A 26,199-nucleotide genomic window follows, 5' to 3' on the forward strand; every position below is an offset into this window, starting at 1 on the left:
TTTTTTACGAGTAAAAGCAACCCGGAAGAGCTGACCAAAATTGGCCGACAAACTAGCACATCCATAGAGACATAAAAGTAATAGATACACATAGGTATGCTGGTGGGGTATCAAGATTCAGGGCCGTAGAGGTGTTTTCTCCCTATACTGGCCGTATTATACTATTCCATCTTAGGGAGATATTACAACTGATTACTAATAAAAAAAATCAAGAGTAATAATTCACCCTACCTGCAACCCCATAATTATTTAGTTAGCATACCATTATGCTAAATATAGGTAAGGAAATTTCTCGAGATCATTGGCAAATCAATTGATCAATGGCTAAGAAAACAGTTAAGCATCAGCTAGAAAATTTGCCTCAAAATGTTAACTTGTTATTTCCTGTTCCTTTTTATAGAGAAATAGCACTATGATTAAATTCATCAAGTATTCACAAACGAAGAAGCTTCTAGAAATAAAATGTATTTGCACATGAGATACAGACGTAACGTGACGATTTGCAAATGCAAAATATTTTGTATTTCACCAGAACAGGATGTCCAAAGTTTGTAAAATATATACTGAATGCTGGTAGTCTATGTCCATGCATACATCTATACATATAAATAAAATTGGAGTGTCTGTTTGTTATATTGAAATAACCGTTTTTTGCTACATGTAAATGAATATATATACGGTAGATATACCAAAGTCTGCCTGTCTGTTTGTTCCGGCTAATCTCTGAAATGGCTCGACCGATTTTGACGGGACTTTTATTGGCAGGTAGCTTATGTAATAAAGAGTAACTTAGGCTACGTTTATTTATATATTATAGAAAAATAAAGTAATGTTTCAATGTCCAAGAAACTCTAAAAAATAATTTATATGGCAAAACAACGTTTGCCAGGTCAACTAGTTATTGTAGAAAATACTGCATATCTCAGTTGCATCATCTTCTTCAAACGAGAAAAGTTATTAAAGATTAAAAATAAGTATATTATTATTCTACAGCAATATTAAATGAAAATTAACTATCATTATAACTTTAAATATTTTTTACAAGAGGCGATATTTCTTTTCAGGGGACTCGAGATCTGGAAAGGTCTTGAAACGTCGAGTTAACAAAACAACAAAAATGTAACGTTAACGCAAAAATCTCATGTAAAAAATAAAGAAAGAAAAAAAAATTTTGAAACGAATAAGTAAGTAGTTTTGTAGAAAGACGTAACATAAAAAATATATATAAACTTAAGATTGATAAACAAGCAAAAAACAAAAAGAAAGATTTCTATTATATACGATACAAAATAAAAATGGTCCCAACTCAACTACACGCGTTTTAATCCTTTAAAAGTGTTAGTAACACTCGCGATAATCAAAGAAAATACTGAGAGGGGATAGACGGGCAAAATGCTCACGTGATGGAGAGTTTTGGTAATAAAAATTAAATAATATAAAATAAAGAATTGTGATAATAGACGTGTTAATCCTTTTTACGTGGCCCTATCATCATAAAATCAGATTCATATGCTCGTTAGTCAAAATATTGACTGTGAAGTTGACCATATCTAAGTCTAATTTTCAACAAAGCACTCATCTACATATTTTCCGAAAAACAATTGTTTTTATGACGTCCATGGCTAGCGCATATACAAATGGGCAGCGAAAGAAAGCCAAGAAACTAAAGAGAAAAAGTGTATGGCGAGGCGAGTGGAAATGAAGATCTTTTGCTGGCTTGGCGTTCACAATTTGACGTTATGTAAGACCTGGCTAAAAACTAGTCAAAATTATGCAATCGACACTCGCAAAAATTACCAACTGCAAGTATGAGGGTCATCTGATAACTGCTGCACACATAATACATTAAGTTATTACAAGACAGCTATGCGTTCTTGTAAGAGGTACCCCGCGGAAGCCAATGCTTGGAAACACTGGAAAACCATGGTTCATGTAGCAGAAGCAGATGTAGGTTCAAAGTATCAAAAAAACATTTGACAGTCGCTCGCACCATAACTGTTTGCTTGTCGCGATATTCGCATAAGCATAGCTTACACCATATTTTTTAACTTACATAAATTAACAGATCACAATATACACTCTTGCAACGAAAGAAAAAAAACACGCAACTGAACCACTTTTATTCACTTAAACAATAAATGGCCTTTTTCTTAAGTATTATATATATATATAAGAGATTTCCACGGATATAGTCACTCATCACGATATCTCTGGAACCATTAGAGCTAAAGACTTGAAATTTTGTAGGAATATTCTTTACCGAGTAGAGGTCAGCTAAGAACGGATTTTACGAAATTCCACCCGCAATTTTTTTTTATTATGAACAGAACAACGTCTGTCGGGTCAGCTAGTTTTATTAATAAAAAAAGTATCATAATTTAAAGTTAAATTAGTTCAGTATCTTGCAGCGAGTGAACATCATGTTAAAGATTTCGTTAAACAGATAGACAACAGCAACATGAAAAAAAAAATGTATATAAGGAAGGCTTTTAAGACAAAGCTGAAACAAGGCCACTACACGGAAAAGGTTGAAAGATCACAGAAAAAGATAAAGATAAAGAGAATCTAATGATAAAGAAGCATCATCTGCACATAAGTGACAGATTATTGGAGTCTCTACTGTTTCCGAGCACATTATAACTATTTATTTATACTTTAATAAAACGGCGTGAGCCAATTATAATATTAAAGTAAGTAATTAATTACAAATAAACAAACTAAACATATTACACAAATAACAGATAATAAATACTAAGTTTACTGCCATTAATTAACAATTAATAAACATCCAAATACCGTACCAAATAATCATCCATTTCTGTCACAAAAACTTAAAAACGTCAGCCATCCATACGCAAATATATCACAAACAGGGCTTCGAGAAGAGCGCTGAGAGCAGAGAGAGACCTCGGTATAGGTGAGTTGGTGCGAGCCACAGTACGATGTGTCGGACTCGCGAACAATGTATCGCCTCGAACAGTAATTGTCCGGTACAAATATTCTACATAGCTCATCATGCAAACTCGGCGCAAGCTATATATCAATATAACATAAGCACTGTGCAGTTTGAATTTCAGCAAAGTGCATCATCACTTTGCTGAAATTCAACCTTGCTCCTAGAATCTCGCACAGTGTCCCTCGTTTCCCCCGGGCGTACAGTACTACAACATAAGGTTCTGCATTCTATATAAATATTAAACCAACCAACCAAGGATTAGTCTCCGCTCCGCTTCAACTAGATACAGCACTACCTAAGAACAATAGCTTTTTTATTACGGCAACTATTAGATACTTATGTGTGTGGCATCTTGACACTCAATGGCATCTTTCAAATTTTGCTTCTGGTAGTTCAATTGTGAATGTAAACCATTCTTGAATCCACCCGAAGACACACATCAATCTCAAATTCACTGGAACACACAAAAATCTCATCAAAATCGGTCCAGCCGTTCAGGAGGTAGTTCAATTGTGAATCTAAACCATTCTCGAATCCACCTGAAGACACACAGAAAGTTTCAATAAAATCGGTCCAGCCGTCTAGGAGGAGTTCAGTGACATACACACGCACACAAGAATTATATATATATATATATTGTATGTAGTATTGTAGTAATTTTACAAAGTTATACTACACAACCCTGCATTTTAGTTTCAATTATTAGCAAAGTTAACGCACATTGTTCAAGGCTGGCTCGAGTACTTGGGCGTACTTTTAATTGCCGCACTTTGCGATTTACCTGCGGTATCTAGTTGGAGCGCAGTGGAGACCAATCCTTAATCTAAGATATTAACATTGACAAAGCCAATCAAAAATAGGGTACATTAGGGCAGGAAAATATAATTAGAAAAACTCGATCAACCGAAACGACGACAAAAAATTCGAACCAACACAAAAATATCGAATTAATTGTATTCCAATGATACACAATTACTGAGCATATTATTGAAAAAAAAAACAAACAAAAAAAGTTTTATAAATCAATGTAGTTCATTATAATACTTATAAATATAATATAATAATATATAAATGATAAATAAAAAAAATTGATGGCGATCCTAAAATGCTTCATTTATTTGAATTGGAATCATAAAACAACCATATCCTCTGTAGGCTGTGTTTTACAATAGTAATCAATTCTATCAAATTACTAACTATATTTAAACCCATGAAGTTTACGTATTATATGACGAAAAAAATTTTTTTTTTTTTAATTATAACAAGCACTTGTTCATTAACTTCTGAAACAAATATTTGACGAATCGGGTACAGTCAGAACATTTGTAACTCAAATGTTCTGACTGCAAATCAATAATTTATTTTCATTTTATATACATATATATATATATATATATATATATATATATATATATATATATATATATATATATATATATATATATATATATATATATATATATATATATTCTTTATATGTATATATGTAAAGATATACTATTTTAACATATTGGGTCCATACTTACACCAAGATTGATCGCCAAAAAAACACACATTAACTGTATTGGTATCTATAACACGACGAAGTAGACACCATGAACGCGAATCTTACTCGATAATAAATATGTAGGTTTTAACCCAACAAAAAAAACTAACGAAAATACACATAAAAGTTATTAGGTACACTTTGTAATGTAAAATACCAAAAAAAAATTAAATGCTAATTCATTTCCATCGAAATGTTAAAATATATAATACTAGCAGACCCGAAAGACGTTGTTGTGTTCATAATAAAAAAAAAACTCGTATAAATAAAATATAAATTCCGTTCTTAGCTGACCTCTACTCGTTGAAAGGAATATTCCTATCAAATTTTAAGTCTCTACGTCCAATGGTTCCAGAGATATCGTCGAGTCGATATATACGTGGAAATCTCTTACAAAAAAAATCTAGTTATTTTGTAAATAAAAAATTTACACACTATTGCTGGATTAGTTATCGGTACCAGAGATGAAGAGTTTAAACTAAGTAGACGTTTTATACAGGTAGCATGGACAAAAAAACTATGTACTACGAATGACATCATTGAAATACAGTTATGCTTTCTGGTAATATAGGTATTAGAGAATGGGAAAAGAATATAATATGGAATTTAATACGCATGTATTTAATATAATACCTAAGTTACAATGTTCACTTTTCAAGAGATACCTATCCCACAATTGCTCTACATCTGAAATCGTCCTTTATTGGGTTTTAAAGCTGATAAAAAACTTAGAATTTGAGTAGACTATATAAATAAAATGGCAGAGGTTTCCATTTGTGCGTGCATCACGGGAAAACTACTAGGATAGATATAAAGTTATAATCTTCTTCAAGTTTTATACCATAAACACTTGCCCTTGTCTAAAAAAATCTTCATCCCTATTAATATTATGTGAATGTAAGTTCATTTGTTACGCTTTTATGCCGGAGCTACTGAACCGATTTTGATGAAATTTGGTACAGCGATGGACTAGATCTTGTGAAATGACATAGGCTACCTTTTATCCCGGAAAAATCCATGGTTCCCGCGGGAGCTACGAAAACCTATACTTATAGTAGGTTTACTTTCATACATTATGTTGGAAACGGGAGCGAAAACATAACAGGACAGGATAATCTTCAATTCCAAACTTGCTCATTATTATTAAAACCCTTTATCTACGCGGACGAAGTCGCGGGCATCAGCTAGTTTAGTATAAAGTTATTAAAGTTTTAAGAAATAACGTGGACGATGTCGCGGGTGTCGGCTAGTTATTCGATAAAAGTGGGGGTTCAGATTGACTATCTACTCCTTACTCAATAGGTATAAATAAAAATATTTGAAATTATTACATTTATCTATACTAGTAATATTATAAAGCTGCAGTGTTTGTTTGTTTGTTTGAACGCGCTAATCTCTGGTACTACTGGTCCGATTTGAATGATTCTTTCAGTGTTGGGTAGTCCATTTATCGAGGAAGGCTATAGGCTATGTTTTTCTTTTTTTCAAAATTAGGGATCCGTAATAAAATTGCTATTTTGTAACACAAGTTGTAAAATCGAAAACCTATTTTTGCGTGCGCTGCAAAAACTATTGACAATAGAACAAAATTATGTACAGGCTATAATATAGGCAATATTTTATTACTTATAAAACTATCGCGTGAATTATACTTTATATGGCAAAACAACGTTTGCCGGGTCAGCTAGTCTGTGATAAGACTATCCGCCTAATCCTCAGAGTTACTTCGGTAAATTTCTACAAAGGAGTGTTATGCACAAGGCAGAAAACTAAAACAATGAGTGATTATCCTAGATTTTCTAAAGGGTCGGTTGCCATGATTAGTTGTTTGAAGATTGCATTAAAATTTAGTGCCACAGTTTTTTCGTGAACATAATAGGTGCCAGAAAGAAGGATCTATATACCTATATAAAAATGAATTGCTGTTCATTAGTCTCGCTAAAACTCGAGAACGGCTGGACCGATTTGGCTAATTTTGGTCTTGAACTATTTGTGGAAGTCCAGGGAAGGTTTAAAAGGTGAATAAATATGAACATGATCGGAATTTAAAAAAAAAAACAACAATTTTGTTTTTCCTTTGATGTGTCCCCCGTCGTTCAGAAATCAAATTGAAAGAATAGTTTAAAATGAATAATTAATTAGAATCATTGTATCTGTCTAACTTTCTCAGGAGTTAAAAAAACAAACTTAATTTTAGCTACCTATAGTTCATAAATTAACTACAGTTGATGATGATACTATGATGGCAATACAACGTTTGCTGGGTCAGCTACTAAAGTATACAAATCTCATTTTGCGTATATTATTACAGATAGGGAAAAACAAGTTACAGACCAAAATTACGCCAAGCACTACAAAGATTAAAAGCGGTACAGAGACACGACAGAGATCCAACAAGCAAATAAATTTGCAATTTTAAACCACTTTTAGCTGACGTTTGTTATTCACGTCATTCAGTTTATATATGATAGTTGACAAAAAATCTCGAAGCTGAAAACGTTTACGATAGGCCCCGGCTTTGGCCGAAATTCGATTGAAATAATACTTCACGCGTTTTAAGCATTTTATCCTGCCTGAAATGAAAACGATGTTTTGTTTAACAAAACTCAGATAAGTAAGATGTTTTCAACTTCACAAAACATAATTTTAACATTAGTTCTCTTGCCTAAAATGAAGACGCCAAGACAGTGACTATATTAATAAAATAGATGTATTGCAAATCGCTTTAATTTTACACTGGACTGTGCACTGATATCCTGTATTATTTCATTGATATTTCCATATTAATACTTTATTTTATACTACTACTACTCCTACCACCATCAAAGCACCCAAATGATAGTAGCAGGATTTTAACAGTACAATACCAACTACCTGTTAGATTACCAGATAGTTGTTACTTCCACAAAATACCTAGCTAGTTTAGCAAAAACCATTGTTTGAATAACTCGGCAAAGTTCGGTCGAACTCGGACGAATGTCGAAAGACGTCACTGCACTTCGGCATTTAAAATTCGAAGCAATAAAAGGAATCCTCTCAATCCAATCCAAGAAATCCAATCAATGAGATTACTCTCACTGTTTGATCAGCTCGCTTTTGCAGCGCTTATTCACTAGTTCTATAAAAAACCACAAGTAATAGATTTGTCGAAAATACGTAGCTGGTTACGTAACATTCCATTATGATTCGCGGTTTCACACATAGAGGGTACAAGAGACTTTAATAATATTAAGGCTACATAGGTAATTCTAGCTTATCAAATTTCTTTTGTAAAATGAATAATAAGCAGCGGCCATGTTACCTACTGTTTCGGGCACTTGCAAGACCCGTCTTGAAGCACGGACTAAGGAGTCTATAGCATATTGTGTGCAAGTCTCAATACTCGACATAATTATTATGAAAATTAACAAAATTATCACGTTACAGATAAAGTTATAAAATACGATACCTAATAACAATTATTTTAATCGTCCACGAACAACAGCTTAAAATGTTTTGATGGTTAGATGAATATGGCGAACAAAGAATGTTGTAGCGTCGGCGTTCCTGGAGCAACACACGTCATCCAATGTTAATTTTTTTATTATGTAACGAAAAATTGTTTTTACACGATGATAAAAGTATTTATCCATTATCACAAATCACTTTTTTTCAAATTATCACGTTTAAGAATCATGACTCCTAGAGCGCCCGCGCCTCTTCCAATTCTAGTCGTGTCTCCTTCGAGCCGTGGCGTCAAATAAAATGAACGACAAAATGGCGGCTCTACTAGCCGAGAGGAACAAGCATTAAACGTCGGACGAGTGGGAGCCTCGGGTTGCATGAACCACGTGACGTAATATATACGCTTCCCTTTCTTACCGAACTGACAGTCAAATGTCAACGAAACAGACTGTCTGCGGCCTGCGCAGCTCACAGCTCACTGCAGCTGGCCAACTAGTAACTACACCCGCTACCCGCTTCCTCTATCGACATACGCATATTGCATATTATAGAGGTAACTATAGCTGTCAACTAACATTCTTACAAAATGCCAGGGCCTAGAATTTTCATTCTTATTGCACTGCGTTCCTACCATAAAATTATAAGACAGTGTACTTACCTAGTTATAACTGAGGTTATTATAATTTAATATGTACATCAAGACTATTTGTCACGGCCTTATTGTGTAGTTTGTAGACCGTAATTATTTTCATGTTGTCAACATTTCTTACACACAACTTTTGGCAGATATTATGTAGGGTTGTAAAATATTTCTAATGATAGAACGTAGACCGTAGTTAGGTAGGTATAGACAGCTTGATACCTACCGAAAAAATCGGACCACACGAAATATACCTAACCTATTTTAAGTTGTGATCAGAGTATTGTAATTAAGTACATACAAAGAGATCAATAATACCGAAATTTTTAAAAAAAACTGCACATCTGTATTCTGTAGGCAGTAGGCACAGTCCGTAAGTAAGTAGGTAGGTATCAATACGCATTCCTCCCTCAATATAAATGAATAATGTTTCTAGTTAAGTACTAGTAGGTATGTAACATTATTATATTCTCATAGAACAGTAGTTAGGTAAGGTACCTACATGTAGTGTAGATTATGCTACGTACCTGATTCCAAAACATTTTACTTAGATTGGGCAGCAATCAAACAAAAAAGAATAATATAATATTCCTATTAAAGTATTTTGATAGATGATTTATACGACAGAGTCACTGCGAGTCATCATTGATTATTTGTTATTCTTAATTATATTTAAGTACCTAGTTGAAAAAATACGGGTGGCAAAAATCATTGAAGACGTCAATACCAGATAAAGATTTACCAGATTCTTTTATAAAAGTAGGTATCTAATGAGTTCATCGCCATCTTGATTCTTAGTAAAATTCCACTGACCTGTTCAAACTAAACCTGTTATTAATTATGTGTCTAGCAATTTAATCACGAAAATATCACGTAATGTAGCATTATACATTTTAAGATTAGAATTCGCTATGTACTGGTGTTTATAATTTTTCGCGTTAAAATCCGGCAAACGACACCTGCACTTGAAATACAGTTTTCACGATGAGAATCGTTTTGAGATTTCTCTTTATTTGCCAACTCACAACTGCCAAGACCCCAGATAAAACGACGCAATACGAGTCCGGAGTCGCGCGTAACAACCAGTGTTAGAGAGAGATAGAATGAAGGGAGAGCCGAATGGCACTTGGGATTCACGACGGCGACCGACATCGGCAACGGGTTTCGCCTTTTGTAGCAAGAGCCTCGCCCTAATCGAAATCGGAATTTCTGAAGTAAAATTCATTCGACGTCCGAGCACAGACGTTTTAGCTTGTGTGGTTTGTGTTTATAGTTTACATACAAATATTCATTTTAGTTATAGTATTAGACTATGAGTTATAAAAATAACTATTATTTGCTAGTATTTCGCTCTCATATGAATAGCTATGTAAATATTTTTGATGATTACGGTTTTTAGCAATTATCATTGAAATTGTTGACTGTTAAATCTTCTACCTACTTGTGATTCGCCATTCGACTCATATTCCCTTGCATTATGGATTATTTTGTTAGTTTTTTCATTGATTGTGCTAAATTCATATCGTATTTACTTTTTGAATTGATTATTAATAATATAAGTACGAACATTCCACTCGGGTTTACACTTATGTTGCCTAACTCAACAATTAGTTATAGATTTTCAAGAGAAAACTTCGTATCTATAGGTATAGCTACCTAGGTAGTGTAAAAAAGTGCTCGTTGTGTATGATTCCAACAATATATTAAGTATATAACTAATCTCGGCCCTGATACCTACATAGATAATAATATAAACGCTGATATGCTTATCCAATGTACAAACTTATTTGTATGTAATGCAAAAACTATAAATTCAACAAATAACAATTTCTGGTATGGTACCTAGAAACCTATTCTGCTTCTCAGCATTATTCATAAATCCAGATCAAAGAGAAGGACTATAGGTACTATCGACTTTGATCGTGTCTCTTTTTTTAGTTTTTATGAAATTTTTTAGTTATAACTCATAATAAACAAGTCGGTACTTACCTATTATTAGACACTGACAGTTACCAATTATTGTCATACAATCTTTTTCGTGCAAATATAAACAATAATAAAATATTTTAAAACAATTATCAGCAAATCTATTAATATTATATTATATTAGGTATAATATTAATAGGTTTCGATATAGCTTCTGCGAAGTGTAGCTGAGATGGCCGTAGTTTTTTTACTTGCATAATCATTACTACATACCCAAAATATAAAGGTTTGACTTGAAAGCTGATTTTTATCCTCTATGCGTAGGTATACTATACAATTATACAGATATATAAGAGATTTCCACGTATATAGTCACTCATCACGATATCTCTGGAACCGTTAGAGCTAGACTTGAAATTTGGTAGGAATATTCTTTTCACCGAGTCCGTCAGCTATGAACGGATTTTACGTAATTCCATCCGCAAGAGTTTTTTTTTATGAACAGATACAGAACGTCTGTCGGGTCAGCTAGTTATACATATAGGTACCTCCATGCGCTTCTGAGAAAAAGGGACTCACTGGCGAACCATAATGTGACTTACGTATAAAAAAACTTTTGTTTATGAAATACGAAACATAATAGACGGATAATATCGGACGTACCTTAACAAAGATGAGAAGTTGACCGTCTCAATTATGGTTCCTTCCAAACGAGCAATTTATCTATATCGACGGGATAGGTAATAGGTATCCCTTTTGTCACAGATTTTTAAGGCTCAATTTTAATAGGTAGGCAATAAATGCACGGAGATGGAGTTAACTTGATAGTAGTTACATAATATATGTGTTCTAACAATTATTTAATATTAAGATGTACCGCCGATCGTATTACCACAGAGTAGGAATGGATACTTTTTTTACTAGTTGCTGCCCGAAACGTAATAAATGGTAAAGCAGCAAAGATCATAGTATTATTATGTAGCCTTTTCGTTCCACACTTTTTTTTTATGTAATAGGAGGACAAACGAGTGTACGGGTCACATGTTGTTAAGTGATCACCACCGCCCACAATCTCTTGCAACACCAGAGGAATCATAGGAGCGTTGCCGGCCCTTAAGGAAGGTGTACGCGCTTTTTTTGAAGGTACCCATGTCGTATCGTCCCGGAAACACCGCACAAGGAAGTTCATTCCACAGCTTTGTAGTACGTGGCAGAAAGCTCCTACCGCACTGTGGAGGACCGCCACACATCCAGATGGTGGGGATGATATCCTAACTTGTGGCGTGTCGTGCGAAGGTGGAATTCTTAATCTTATCTAGTTATCTCCCTAAATCTATTCAGTAGTAGTAGCTTGCCCGGACAACTTGTATGTAAGCTATTTTAAAAAAATGAACCTAATATAAAGTTCTAACTTTGTTACAATTTTATTACTTCATCATCATCATCATCAGCCGTAAGACGTCCACTGCTGGACAAAGGCCTCTCCAAAAGATTTCCACGACGATCGGTCCTGCGCTACTCACATCTCATTCTCATTCAACGTATTCCGGCGTTCTTGACCATCTTGTCGGGGCCTATAACTGCGTCTTCCGGTAAGTGGTCGCCATTCGAGGACTTTACTACCCCAACGGCCATCTGTCCGTCGAACTATGTGCCCTGTCCACTGCCACTTCAGTTTCGCAATCATTTGGGCAATGTCGGTGACTTTGGTTTTCCTACGGATCTTCTCATTTCTGATTCGATCTAGCAGGGAAACTCCGAGCATTGCCCTCTGAGCGACCATGAGCTTCCTCATAAGGTCACAGTCTTTCTCGAATCTAGAGGTGTAAATTATCTTATATGAGTGCTTAATATATTATATTCTGTTGTTCCCAGTTCCTACGTACGTACTGAACGTAGTGTTTAAGTACTCTTTAGAACTTACATGTAGGATTATTTTCGTAGGTACCACAAATTTAATAAAATACATATTTAATATTACAAGTACATTTATATAGAGCAATCAAAAAACAACGCGAGGTCGTGTCCTAATTTAAATATGACGTGTGCGTCCGGCCGTCTGCCACGCACGAACATTGTAGCGAATTACGATTAAATTATAGGTACATTCTTTGATAACGATACGAAACGTACGTCGTACATCTTCGTGGTTGTAATGTTGCTAGATGTTAGGAAAATACTCCCATTATCTTTTTTGAAATTGTTCTCTCGCTCAATTGGCACTCCTGATGGTAGTATTTGGACAGAATAGTATTATAATACGACTGTAATGCATGATTTACCGTATTTATGTGTAAGTATTAAATTTTACAAACATAATACTTGTTGTTTCTACTAATCTTATACATTAAAATGCAATTTTGTAACCCATTCATTAATACTTCTTAATTATATATTATTAAGATTTTATTTTGATCCATTTTGGAAAGGTGGAAAAAATCTACTCGCATTTTTAAAATAATATGTGGGCTAAATAGGTTAAAATAGAGTTAACCTCCCCATCTCTATTCTAAAATAAATTGAGACTGTAGTAAAATAATAAAATTCATAGTGAATGCTCAATTTTCGCTGACGATGTCAAATTATATCGTACAGTAAGCTGTGCCAGAGATGTACACCTTTTGCAACGCGATATTGATTCCATTTACAATTGGTGTTCCAATAATAAAATGGAAATCAATGCGAACGAGTGATCACACATTAAATTCCTCAAGCGTACAAAAAAATTTGTCTCCTCTTACAAAATTAACAAGGAGATTGTAAGTCAAGTAACAGTCGTTCGTGATTTGGGAGTACTATTTGATTCCAAGTTAAGTTTTGTCAATCATTATGACCATATTATAATAAAGGCATGGAAAATGTTAGGTTTCCTAAAACGTAACTCTAAGGAATTTAGAAACACAACTACTCATATCTGTCTATTTAACACGCTTGTTCGAAGTACTTTAGAGTTCAATAGCATAATATGGAACCCTTTCTATAAATGCCACATAAAACGCATGGAAAAAATTCAAAAATCATTTACAAAATTCTTGTCATTCAAAGATTCTTGCCTCTCAAATCGATCACGTTACTGTGACAGATTAAATCACTTTAAGATTGTTTCTCTGTCCAACAGACGAAAGTTTCAGGACCTTTGCGGCCTTTTTAAAATTATACACGGATCCTTAGAACCTAACATAATATCTAACTTAAATTTCTCCATTCCAAGATGTTTACCAAGACAACCGATTAATAAAATATTTTCAAATAATTACTCTAGAACGAATGTGAAATAATACGGTCCTTATCAACGATCATGACGTTGACATTTTTCACGACACGTTTAATTCACTTAGAAATAAAGTTTTAGAAAAAATAAGGACCACGATAGATAATAGTTTGTATTAGATTGTTAATGACTTATTAATTCTTACTTTTATTTTTTGTAATTCCACACTTACCACTTTATAATTATTTTCATTGTATAGTTTCTAGAATTAAGATTTATTACTAAGTTACTTAATTTTTTCATAATTAAAATGCTGAATGTACCTAACTAATTAGAATAACCAACCTAGAATTAGTATGTAAGTGCAAATCAATTGTCAATGTTAAGTTGAGTTATAGTTGGTACATCTTAAATAAATAAAGAAATAAAATAAATAAAACAAAACAAGACTTGTCTAAGAGGGAATTGAATTTAAATCATTGCATAAAGTTTATAAAACCTGTCGTCATTACAATAATTTCTTTTTTATTTTACATTTTTGATAATCCCCACTTATTACTCTACAAGTAAGTTATTACAGCGTTAGTTATTTTTAACCAGAATACCCTGCAGTAAGAAGACAAGGGAAATGAGAAGGGGAAAATTTAAATTGCAATATTTAGTTACAGCTAAACATCGGGACAAATGAAAACACATATGCTTGTAATAACCTAACAACAACTTCAGTCTTCAATGCAAATTTCCCAAATTTCGAGGAAACTTACTTTGATGTAAACTGGCAGCACCGTTTATTATCTGTCGAGTGTCAAAGTTTGGAGATGCAAGTGTGTGAATAAACAAATATAACAAAACTATAAAATAAACAATAGTTACCATATAATAGTTATAATATAATGATATTCCATACTGTTTATATTTTTGTCTTTGGAAAAATCTTTTACATACAATGTTGGAAGACGGCATTTTTTAGATATAAAGACTACTAGTAACGTGCAAACCATGCGACTCGCAGTGTGATTACTTGGGTTGTAGTACTTTTTTATGAAAATAAGGGACGAGACGAGCAGGATTTTCAGTTGATGGTAATTGATACGCCCTTCCCATTAACAATGTAGTGCAGCTCAGGATTCTTGAAAAACATAAAAATTCTGAGCGGCAATACAATAATTGCGCTCGTCATCTTGAGACATAAAATGATAAGTCTCATTTGTCCAGTAATTTCACTAGCTACCACGCCCTTCAGATCGAAACACAGTAATGCTTACTCATTACTGCATCACGGCAGAAATAGGCGCCGTTGTGGTACCCTTAAACTAGCCGGCATTCTGTGCAAAGGAGCCTCCCACTGGTTGACTGATCACTGAGTACCTTGGACAAACAATCCAGTTAGGCAGGTCCAATTTCGCGAAAGAGGTTTAGTAGATTAATTATGGGCCTGATGAGAAAGCCCATGGTCGCTCAGAGGGCTATGCTTGGAGTTTCAATGCGAGATCGAATCAGAAATGAGGAGATCCTTAAAAGTCACCAACATAGCCCAAATGATTGCGAAACTGAAGTGGCAGTGGGCAGAGCAAATATGTAGCTCAACGGACAGTAAGTTTTGGCAGTAACGAATGGCGACCACGTTCTGGAAGAAGCAGTGTTGGTAGGCCCCCTACAAGATGGACCGACGATCCGGTCAAGATCGCCGGAATACGTTGGATGAGGGCTTCGCAGGACCGATCGTCGTGGAAATCTTTGGGGGAGGCGTCCATGATGATGATCACTGAGTACATAAGGAGACGGAATACATACTAACGCGAGTTTGTATACGCTTTTGAATTTGAATACCTTAGAATAACCACCCGTACACCTAAGCTGTATACTATGTATTTGCTTAGATGACCACAATCTTGTGTTCGGCGCGCTCCGTCTAAGTTATATAAAGCTATAGATTCCATATCTGATCATGATTAACGACACTTACATTGAGTACGTAATGGTAACATTAAAGTATCAGCTAGTATTTTGCAACAGGTATCTGTACTACTACAGGTAGGTAACTGCTTTTTAATATCTGTCACTCTAGCTAGTATCGCCTTATACTAGCTGACCCAGCAAACGTTGTGTTGCCATCATAGTTAACAACTGTAGTTAATAGTATTTTCTTTGATTAGCGCGAGTGTTACACATTTAAATAAAACACTTTTTAAAGGATTAAAACGCCAGTAATTGTAACGGTTAACTACACATACCAAAAAAGAAGAGGACACTGTCAGTAAATTTTGCCAAAAACTATCTGTGTACAGCAAATACCACCTCCGAGGAAATAAATGGCGGTAAACTTCATAATGACAACTATGACAAATACTATCTTTGACTCATTTCATCTGCAGTCTCCCTGAAAACGAGATCTGGAAAGGTCTTGAAACGTCGGGTTAACTAAAAAAAAATGTAACTTTTACGCAAATATCTAATGTAAAACCGTTACAATTACACGCGTTTTAATCCTTTAAAAAGTGTTTTATTTAACTGTAGTTAATCTACCAACTATAGGTAGCTAAAATTAAGTTTGTTTTTTACCTCCTGAAAAAGTTAGAAAGATACAAAGATTCTTATTAGTTATTCATTTTAAAGTATCCTTTCAATTTGATTACTGTACGCGCGACGGGGGACACATCAAAGGAAAAACAAAATTGTAGTTTTTATTTAATTCTGAAAATTTTCATATTTATTCACCTTTTAAACCTTCTCTGGACTTCCACAAATAATTCAAGACTAAAATTAGCCAAATCGGACCAGCCGTTCTTTAGTTTTAGCGAGACTAACGAATAGCAATTAATTTTTATATATATACTCGTAGATTTAATTTTATCCAATTCTTATTATTGACAAACCCAATCTGGGTTTGTCAATGTAATAACAGTGTTTATAAGTTTATTTATTTTATACTAGCTGACCCGTCAGACGTTGTTCTGTATATAATAAATAAAATAATGTTTTTATGAATTTGTCAATAATATATCATAACATCAAGAATTACTACGTAAAATATGCACCCTGCTGTCGCAATGAAATTGTTTCACAGCAGAACTATCAAACCGTGCGTCAATAAATTCTCCCATAGAAATTATGTATGGACACATCAAAGGAAAAACAAATCTGTTGTTTTTATTTAATTCCGAGCATTTTCCTATTTATTTACCTTACTTCCACAAATAATTCAAGACCTAAATTTTCCAAATCGGTCCAGCCGTTCTCGAGTTTTCGCGAGACTAACGAACAACAATTCATTTTTATATATATAGATTTCAGCCAAGCTTGATATATAGTTTGCACTTAAATTTTATTTTGTTTTTATTTTAATTGTGTCACAGCACCGCAGCGTTTCTTCAAAAAAACTGCAACCGGCCTTCCAAGTGGAAATTATACCTACTGTTATTTAATTATATATTTTGATCCTTTATAGTGTACTGACTGACCCAGCAAATGTTGTATTGCTATATAAAGTAATAAAAAAATTTTTAGTAAAAAGTAGATGCAACCGATTCTCAGACCTACCAAATTTATTGTACTACAATAATTTATTATTGTAAGTATTGCCATCTTGCAACCCTATAGGATTTGTAGATGGAATAGAGTAATATAAAAATCGCGATACAAAAATAGAGGTTTATCGAAGGGGGTTAAAAATTTAGGGTTGTATGTATTTTTTAATTTTGTATCATAAAAAATTAAAAACAAAAAATTACGTCCAAAACAATAAAAAAAATTTTTGAGTTGGGCCCCTAGCATTACGGGGGATGAAAAATAGATACTAGCCGATTCTCAGACCTACTGAGTATGCATATAAAATTTGGTAAAAATCAGTTAAGCCGTTTCGGAGGAGTAAGGTAACTAACATTGTGACACGAGAATTTTATATATAAGATTAGTTGGAGTTTTTTAGTGGAATAGCTAAAAGCTGTCCCCATGACCTCTTGGCTCTAAGGCATTAATTAACGGTCTGCCCCTGAATTCCAAAATGAATGACAATGAGCCGTACAGTGAGGCGTTGCCAGCTTTAGAATTTAGAATGGCTACTTTGTAAGTAAAAATAACGTTGTTGCAAGTAAATATCAAAATTTAAAAATAATTTTGCAATGTTTCCTTATTGAATCGGATCTACAACACATGTCACAAGATGGCGCTGATACAGCAACTTACAAATTATCTGAAACAAAAAATGTACCTACAATGATGAGTGGCTGTGTTCAGCTTTGTATAGCTCGACTTTGTACTAGAATCTAGATGAATATTGCAAACACCAAAAAGTTAAAATAATTTTATGATGTATCAAAATGGATTCGTACCTACAACAAACGCCACAAGATGGCGCTGAAATAGCAACTTCTTTATAAATATTGTAAATCCGTATTAGATGTAAGTACTACAAAATAGTAAGTATTATTATAACCTAATTTAAGTTCTGTGAATTTTGTATGTTTTAAAGAAATAAATAAATTACTATCTAAAACCTGCATAATAAAATAATTGAGACGTGTTTTTATTTATTTATTTGAGAAAAAACAGTAACATATTATAATGCTCTAACGGCCGTTCCTAATATTCAGTCTATCTCCGGTTGTGGCCTGCTTGAGATAAAAATCTGTCGTTGACTTTTCTGTCCCAATTAACTTATTGACGGTAACTTACCTTATCCGTACACGCTGTGTGTCAATGGGAAAACGTATAGCTTAACTTACTAGAGGTAGACAAATCTATCCTCTTACGCTTACTTACATTTCAATAACCTATCGACGGATAACATTGGACTATAACGGCTGTTCCCAATATACTATCTACAGATAGAGATTAATTACTACCTTCTACTGTCTGTAATTAGCTGACAATAATCTGAAGCTGTCCCAATATAATATAATATTGACACACACTTTTTACACAAATTATCGTGCTCCAAATTAGGCATATATAGCCTGTGTTATGGGTACAAGACAACGATATATTTAATACTATATATTTACTTAAACATACATAAATATATATAAACATAAACATATAATAATAATATACCCGATAAGTCATTCTTAACGCCTTATATTGGTACGCATGAGTTGCAATTTCCATAGAAACTTCTAACTCTGGTAAGCTATACGTCGTCCTATTGACAGACAGCGTGTACGGATAAGGTGAGTTACTGCAGATAAGTTTATTGGGACAGAAAAATCAACGATGGTTACGATTTTTATCTCAAGTAAGAGATAGACTGAATATTGAGAACGGCCGTAACTACGAGGGCTGCACTAAAAGTATAGGGAATGGAATATTTCCACTGTTCCTTTCATATTAAAATCTTTTTACTTGGTTTAAAACTCCTTGGTTTTAAAAATCGAATACCATTTATTTATTTAAAAAAATATTCTCGGTCTTGTCACAAGGTCTTGTCAAACATGTTTAGTCGTTGAAAAAATGGAATTGACTCGAGAAAATTCTAGAGCGATGATTTATTATGACTTTCGAAGTGGTTTAACACAAAAACAGTGTGTTGACCGGATGATTTCTGCATTTGGTGATGAAGCCCCATCAAATACCACAATTTAACGCTGGTTTGCTGAATTTCAACGTGGACGTGTCAAACTCAGTGATGATCCCCGTCAAGGTCGTCCAAAAACTGCAGTCACCAAAGAAAACGTTGATGCTGTGCGTAAGCTGATTGAGGAAGATCGACATGTGACATACCGCGAAATTCAGGCAACTTTAGACATTGGCATGAGTCAAATACAAATAATCTTGCATGAACAATTATGTGTAAAGAAGTTGTTTTCCTTATGGATACCGCATTTGCTATGTGAAGAGCAAAAAGCGGCACGCGTTACTTGGTGCGTCAGAACTCTCGAAAGATTCCACGCAGGATCCTCAAATGCTGTGTACAACATCGTATCAGGTGACGAGTCCTGGACATATGCGTACGAACCCGAAACAAAAAACCAGTCACGAGTTTGGGTGTTCGAAAATGAGTTAAAGCCATCAAAAATTGTTCGTTCACGGAGTGTTGCAAAAAAAATGGTGGCCACGTTTGTCTCCAAAACCGGCCATGTTGCGGCTATTCCTCTTGATGGACAAAGAACGGTTAATGCAGAATGGTATGTTAGCGTTTGTTTGCCACAGGTTGTTTCTGAACTCAGTAAAGAGACCTGCAACCGCCGTATCATCCTCCATCACGACAATGCGAGTTCTCACACCGCGCACAGAACAAAAGAGTTTTTAGAGCAAGAGAACATAGAATTATTAGTCCATCCGCCGTACAGCCCCGACCTAAGCCCTAATGATTTCTATACTTTCCCTAAAATAAAGAATAAATTGCGTGGTCAGAGATTTTCGTCACCTGAAGAAGCTGTGGACGCCTACAAAACGGCCATTTTGTAGACCCCAACTTCCGAATGGAATGGTTGCTTTAATGATTGGTTCGATCGTATGGAAAAATGTGTCAAATTTCGCGGAGAATACTTCAAAAAGCAATAAATACATTTTTAAATAGTAATGTTGTGTCACTTCCTTGATTCTCTATACTTTTAGTGCAGCCCTCGTATATTGGAAATAACTATAGATAGATGAGATCTTGTCAATAAACGATGATAGCAATGTATCCGTAACTAGAGATACGTTATTGAAAACGGCCGTTTGAGAAGCTATACAAAGAATTCTCTGTTTTCTTTTGGTTCTCCGTTTTACTAAAAGTTGCGAAGCTTTGCAGAATTTACTAGACATTGCAACCACGCAGCGGTAGAACGCTTACGTAGGTGCAGTTTATTCTCGCGAATAAAACGTTGAAAGTGCCGGTAATTTCAGGGCGTTTACGCGTTTATTTTTATTAACGTTAACTTGAACAACAAATAATTTGACTATTGAATAGTTAGCTCCCAGGTTTACACTTCGATTCGAATTCTCGCATTGTTACAGCTGCTCCGGACACGCCCACTCTGCGCGAAAGTCAAAGCCACCCACAGAACACTTTTACTCTAACGAGAAGAACGCCAACTTCATACTTAATAAATGAAAGAATGAAACTAACGCCCGTTTGTTGCACCGGAACTAATCAGTAAAAAAAGGCGGGAGATTTTGAATACTGCTAGGGAAGTTTAGGTATTTTACCTATAAGCATATCCATTCTATGGCCCCCTAAATGGTGGCTATTCAAATTCAAATATATATATGATATAGCTATAGATATGCTATAGAATGGACATAGTAAAGCAACGTTTTGTACAACATAAATAATATATATTATCTCTTGACCAAATTCTTACTATATACAATAGGAACAATACAATTTACTAAATAATGTTCCACATTCTGGAATCTTTCAGCAGTAGCCTCTAAACTCTAATGATTCTTCTCCAGCGGCTCCAGTCCAATCTGAGCATCTGGGTTTCGTGTTAGGGGCTGGGGTTCCTGTAGCGGCAGAATCATGCGGTAATTCATCTGAAACAAATAATCCATAATCTTATATATAAAATTCTCGTGTCACAATGTTCGTTCCCGTACTCCTCCGAAACGGCTTAACCGATTCTCATGAAATTATGTGAGCATATTGAGTAGGTTTGAGAATCGGCCAACATCTATTTTTCATACCCCTAAATGTTAAGGGTGGTCCACACGATTTTTTTTTTTTTAATTTTTTTGACATTTTTTTTTAAATTTGTTTGAAGAGTCAGCATTAAAAATGCATACAACTTCAAATTTTCACCCATCTACGATCAACAGTTACTTTTGTATCGCGATTTTAATATCGGCAATACAACGTTTGCTGGGTCAGCTAGTAATATATATATATTATATACTCATGGCATATTTTTTGGGGTGAAATCATGTAAATAAAATATATCAGGACTATACATTTTCATTAACATTGAATATTATTCGACTCCATTGACCCTTTTCTCATTTTTTCATATACTTATATCATTTTTCCTTATACTATAAGATTGAGCCAAAGCAAGATGTATCTGATTTCAGCTAGTTAAATTATATCCAGGAAATATTCCGAATAGTTTTTTTATTGTGATTGCTTTAAGTAAAACAAAAAAAAATCAAGATATATCCTGGGCCTAGTTATTGATTTTTGTTGACTTCTTGTGTTTCTGGATGTAAAAGTGTTCTGGATCCCACAACTGCTTAGGTCTTGTACATAATCACAAAGCCAAGCATGAAAATCTTACCTTCTGGTATTTCTCTTGGTCTCAAACAATTCTAACCAGCGTCCCAGTGACGCTGTGACACAAAGAAGTCTAGCTCAATTTCTACACTTTTCTCCTTATTGCCCTTGTGTAAAAGCCATGAACCGGAACTTCAGGAATCTTTATACATTAAAACAACCTGATCTTCTCAGCATGTTCCTGCGTGTGGCACAATAATTACTATTATTATTTTTGTGTTCAAATTTATTATCTTACGAGTATGTGAAGTACAGAGCATTGAATATAGTTAAATGTAAATTCTTGTGTAAATATCCTAAAGAAGCCCTTTTTACCAGCAGCCTTATTGCAAAAATTGGCATATTAACTACCCACCCACATGATGTAAGGATGGTAAGAGCTTATCCCTATGGCTCATTCATGGGATATGTGATGACTAATTGCATTCAGATGTGCTCAGCCATTGTCGCAAGGATAGTGCTAATTTGTACAATTGAATGGATTGGTTTCTTAATAATGCTTTAGATAAATGGAACTAGTTTCTGATGAGCATGGTTAAGATAGAATGTTTATTTAGATTCCTGTTAATTTAAGTTCTAATTGAAAATAAAATACTGACCGATAATACGAAATTCCCCCTTGCTCCATTATATTAACTTCAACACTTTTGATTTTACAGTTTGCAACTGAGTAATATGGCATTTTAATTATGTTTTAACTGTGTTATGTTTAACAGCTCTTTCTCTTAAGGCACCTCCTGGGATTACAAAAAAGATTACTTTTGGTATAATTAATTCACATTATTTAGTATTAATTATTTCATGATCATATTTATTTTCTTCAGAGTATGTGATAATTTGCTTTGAGTACAGAGCGTCGGGTATAGTGTGAATGTCAAATTCTTGTGTTAATAACCCTACATAAACATTTTTTACGAGCAACACCCTATTGGAAAAAATTGCATATTTTACTACTACCCACCCACATGTAACAATGATAAGAGCTTATAGGGATACGGGTAAGGCACATCAGTGGGATATCTATGTATATGACTTATTGCATTAAGATGTGCTCAGCCATTTTGGCACAAGGAATTTTTAAGAGGGAGCACATCAAAATTTGATTTACTGGAACTTAATAATAATAATTTAATAGAGTAATAACTTGCATTGTGCATTAATAATGTGAGCTAATCTAATTTAATATCATACTTGAAGTTGCAGTGTCAGTTTTTACTTCACAACCAAAAATTTTGGTTTTGTTTTTCAATGTTTTAATTTTTTAACTCTTTTATCACAATCCACCCTTTTTACCTTGGATCGAAATTATCATGGTTTAGTATCATTAGAGAACAGGATCTTAGTTAACGAACAGGACTAAAATGGAGATAAGAGAGATCGGAGGAAGTATTTTTCATTCTGTATATTTCAGAAAGCTACATATTATTTTTATTGCTTTACATTTTATATTATAATGGCAAATTAAAAGATTTTTGTTACATATTTACATACAATTTTTTTGTAAGTAACTTATACTTGGTCTAAATATAACTTAGTCAGAATAATAAATCTAAATGAGTACTGCAGACATTAAATTGTAAGTGTTAATCTCTAGCACCACCAACTAAAGACCCAATAACAGCTTAGCCAAGATGGAGCGACTCAAATGAGTCATAGTAATTTTTTTTGTTGATATAATAATATTTTGAGTGTTTCCATTTGTGTAACACCAATTCGTTGCGTCTGTATGCTAATTTGTGTAATTATTAATGTATAGAAAATAGAATGGATTGGTTTCTTAACGATGATTTAGATAAATGGAACTAATTTCTGACGAGCATGGTAAATATTGAAATTTTCTAGATTCCTGTTAAACTAATTTCTTATAGAAAATAAAATACTTACCGATGATAGGAAATGCGTCATTGCTTCATATTAACTTCAACACTTGATTTTAAAATTTTCTACTGTGTTATATTATGGCATTTTAACTATGTTAAGAATGGTATGCAATATTAAGCTATCATTTGGCACGCGTACTACGCTCACTTGGCCTTTCTGTGGAATTACACAATGATGATATCCACCTTCCACATATTCTTAATTAATATGAATATGATCTGATTAATAGCAGAAGAACCAACTGTATGTTCGGTGATCGCCTGGATCAGTACCTACTACTACTCCTGCTTCTGCCATGAAATAGCAATGCCGTTGTATTGTGCACTTCAGACACTCCATCCTAAGGCTGAGGGTAACAGGCGCTGTGCGATATAATAAACGCATCTGGTTGTTTTGTACTTCGTTACAAGTAACAGCAAACAATGCCGATGTCGCTTATTAAGATATGGGCAATACTATTCTGTCTCTTAGTCCCTTAAAAAGTAGACTAAAAATCCATCACTATCTAGAAACGCGCACTTGGCCTAAACCTGTCCTGTAACGACACTCAATCATGGCACATGAGACTAGGAGCATATTAGTATAAGAACGGGTGTCTGGTCGTCATAACTGCTTCAAAATACCAGGAAATCCATTATTCTCATATTGTTTACACCGTAATAATTTCATATGACTCTTATCTGTTCTATTAGATTAATGTAATTTGATGCGTTTGTAATAATTAATAATTTCAATTTTCATTTTAATATTTCAGCTTGCTTCACTGTTCCCTTTGCTTACACAAAGTTTAATAGACTGGAACTTCACAACGACAAATGAAGGAAATACAGCACAGTATCACGATATAGACGGTATAAATCTTCCTGCTGGCAAAGTTCTTGGAGGCAGTAGTTCTCTTCACCATTTCTACCATGTTCGAGGTGTTTCTAATGACTATGAGTCTTGGGCTAACGCATCTCAAGATGAGTCGTGGAATTGGGATGGCCTTTTACCTTATTTCATTAAGAGTGAAACGCTTGAAGATCCTTTAATCAATAGTACGGAATACGGCCAATATCATGGTTCCGATGGCCCCACAAAATTAACAAGGGAATTGAATGATGCGACCTTAAGATATTTACAAGCTTTTGAGGAAATCGGCAAAAACATCGAGGAAGATATCAACATCGGTTCCTCATACGGCTTTTCTCAGCCCATGTTTACTATTTCTAATAGTATCCGTCAGAGCAGCGCTGAGAGCTATCTTTCTCCCATAAAAGAACAATCAAACTTTCATGTTATGAAAAATACGGAAGTCATCAAAATCCTTTTCGATGATGACAACAATGCGATTGGTGTCGAAGCTGTAACATCTTCAGGCGAAACAATTAAACTTTATGCAAATAACGAAGTAATTGTATCAGCAGGTACTTTTAACACACCAAAACTACTGATGCTTTCTGGTATTGGGCCTAAAGATACACTCGAGAGCTTAGATATCGACGTTATATCTGATTTGCCTGTTGGTCAGAACTTGCAGGATCATATGGCAGTCGTTGTAGCTCACCAGATGGAGGAAACTGATGCAGTAGCAGCAGCCGCAGATCCTGGAAAATTCCCAGTTCCCACTTTTGTTGGATACTCTGCAGTAGATAGTACCCAAACGTACCCAGACTATATCAGTCTCAATTTGATATGCAAAAATATACCTTCTATTGTAGCACAGCTCTGTTCCGTAGTTATTCCTTTGAAGAAAGAGGTTTGTGAAGAGATCATAACAGCTGCAACCGAAAGAGAACTTCTATTTTCAGTTCTCACTAAGTCACGACCGTGGTCCGTTGGTAATGTATCTATTAATAGTACGAGTTATCTTGCTGCTCCAGTCATTGAGACCTGCTATTTAACTGATGAACGTGATTTGGAAGAAAATGCTGCGTACCTGGAGGATTTCGTGCAAGTGGCGAAATCCAGTGTTTTCCAAGGAGTTGGAGCGACCACAGTAAGTGTAACACTGCCAAGCTGTGCGAACCTGACTGTGGGTAGCACGAATTATTGGAAATGTTACGCTCAGTCCATGATGAGTACGACATACCATTATTGTTGCACGGCGCCTATGGGTACTGTGCTAGATTCAAAGTTGTTGGTGAAGGGAGTTCAAAAATTAAGAGTTGTTGACGCCAGCGCCATGCCTCAAATTACAAGTGGAAATATTAACGCGCCCATTTTAGCTCTGGCTGAAAAAGCTGCTGATTTGATAAATGAAGATAGTTTTTGACGTTCAATAAGTGATTTTAAATCCTATTTTGAATAAAAATATTTGAATTTGAATTTAATTTGAGGCATGACACTGGCGTCAACAACTCTTAATTTTTGAACTCCCTTCACCGACAACTCTGAATCTAGCACAGTACCCAGAAGCGCC

General features: G+C 34.5%; 1 protein-coding gene and 1 long non-coding RNA gene across 3 annotated transcripts in view; both read right to left on the reverse strand.

The window, feature by feature from the left end:
- The window catches only part of LOC126967750 (uncharacterized), a 35,084-nt gene extending 25,582 nt beyond the window's left edge, over positions 1 to 9,502 (reverse strand). The window contains exon 1 of one of the 2 annotated variants that reach the window (XM_050812412.1): positions 9,400 to 9,502. The gene's annotated coding sequence lies outside the window, so the exon portion shown is untranslated. Of the gene's footprint in view, positions 1 to 7,950; positions 8,442 to 9,399 lie in introns of those variants that run through there. The other variant, XM_050812413.1, reaches the window with a different exon arrangement.
- Positions 9,503 to 20,996: 11,494 nt separating this feature from the next.
- Positions 20,997 to 22,658, reverse strand: LOC126967802 (uncharacterized). The gene is made up of 3 exons (XR_007730078.1): positions 22,517 to 22,658; positions 21,922 to 22,098; positions 20,997 to 21,184 (listed from the first exon to the last, which is right to left on the reverse strand). It is a non-coding gene; the product is annotated as an uncharacterized LOC126967802 (long non-coding RNA).
- Between the last annotated feature and the right edge of the window lie 3,541 nt (positions 22,659 to 26,199).

This window comes from Leptidea sinapis, chromosome 13 (assembly GCF_905404315.1).
Source record: "Leptidea sinapis chromosome 13, ilLepSina1.1, whole genome shotgun sequence".
NCBI lineage: Eukaryota > Metazoa > Arthropoda > Insecta > Lepidoptera > Pieridae > Leptidea > Leptidea sinapis.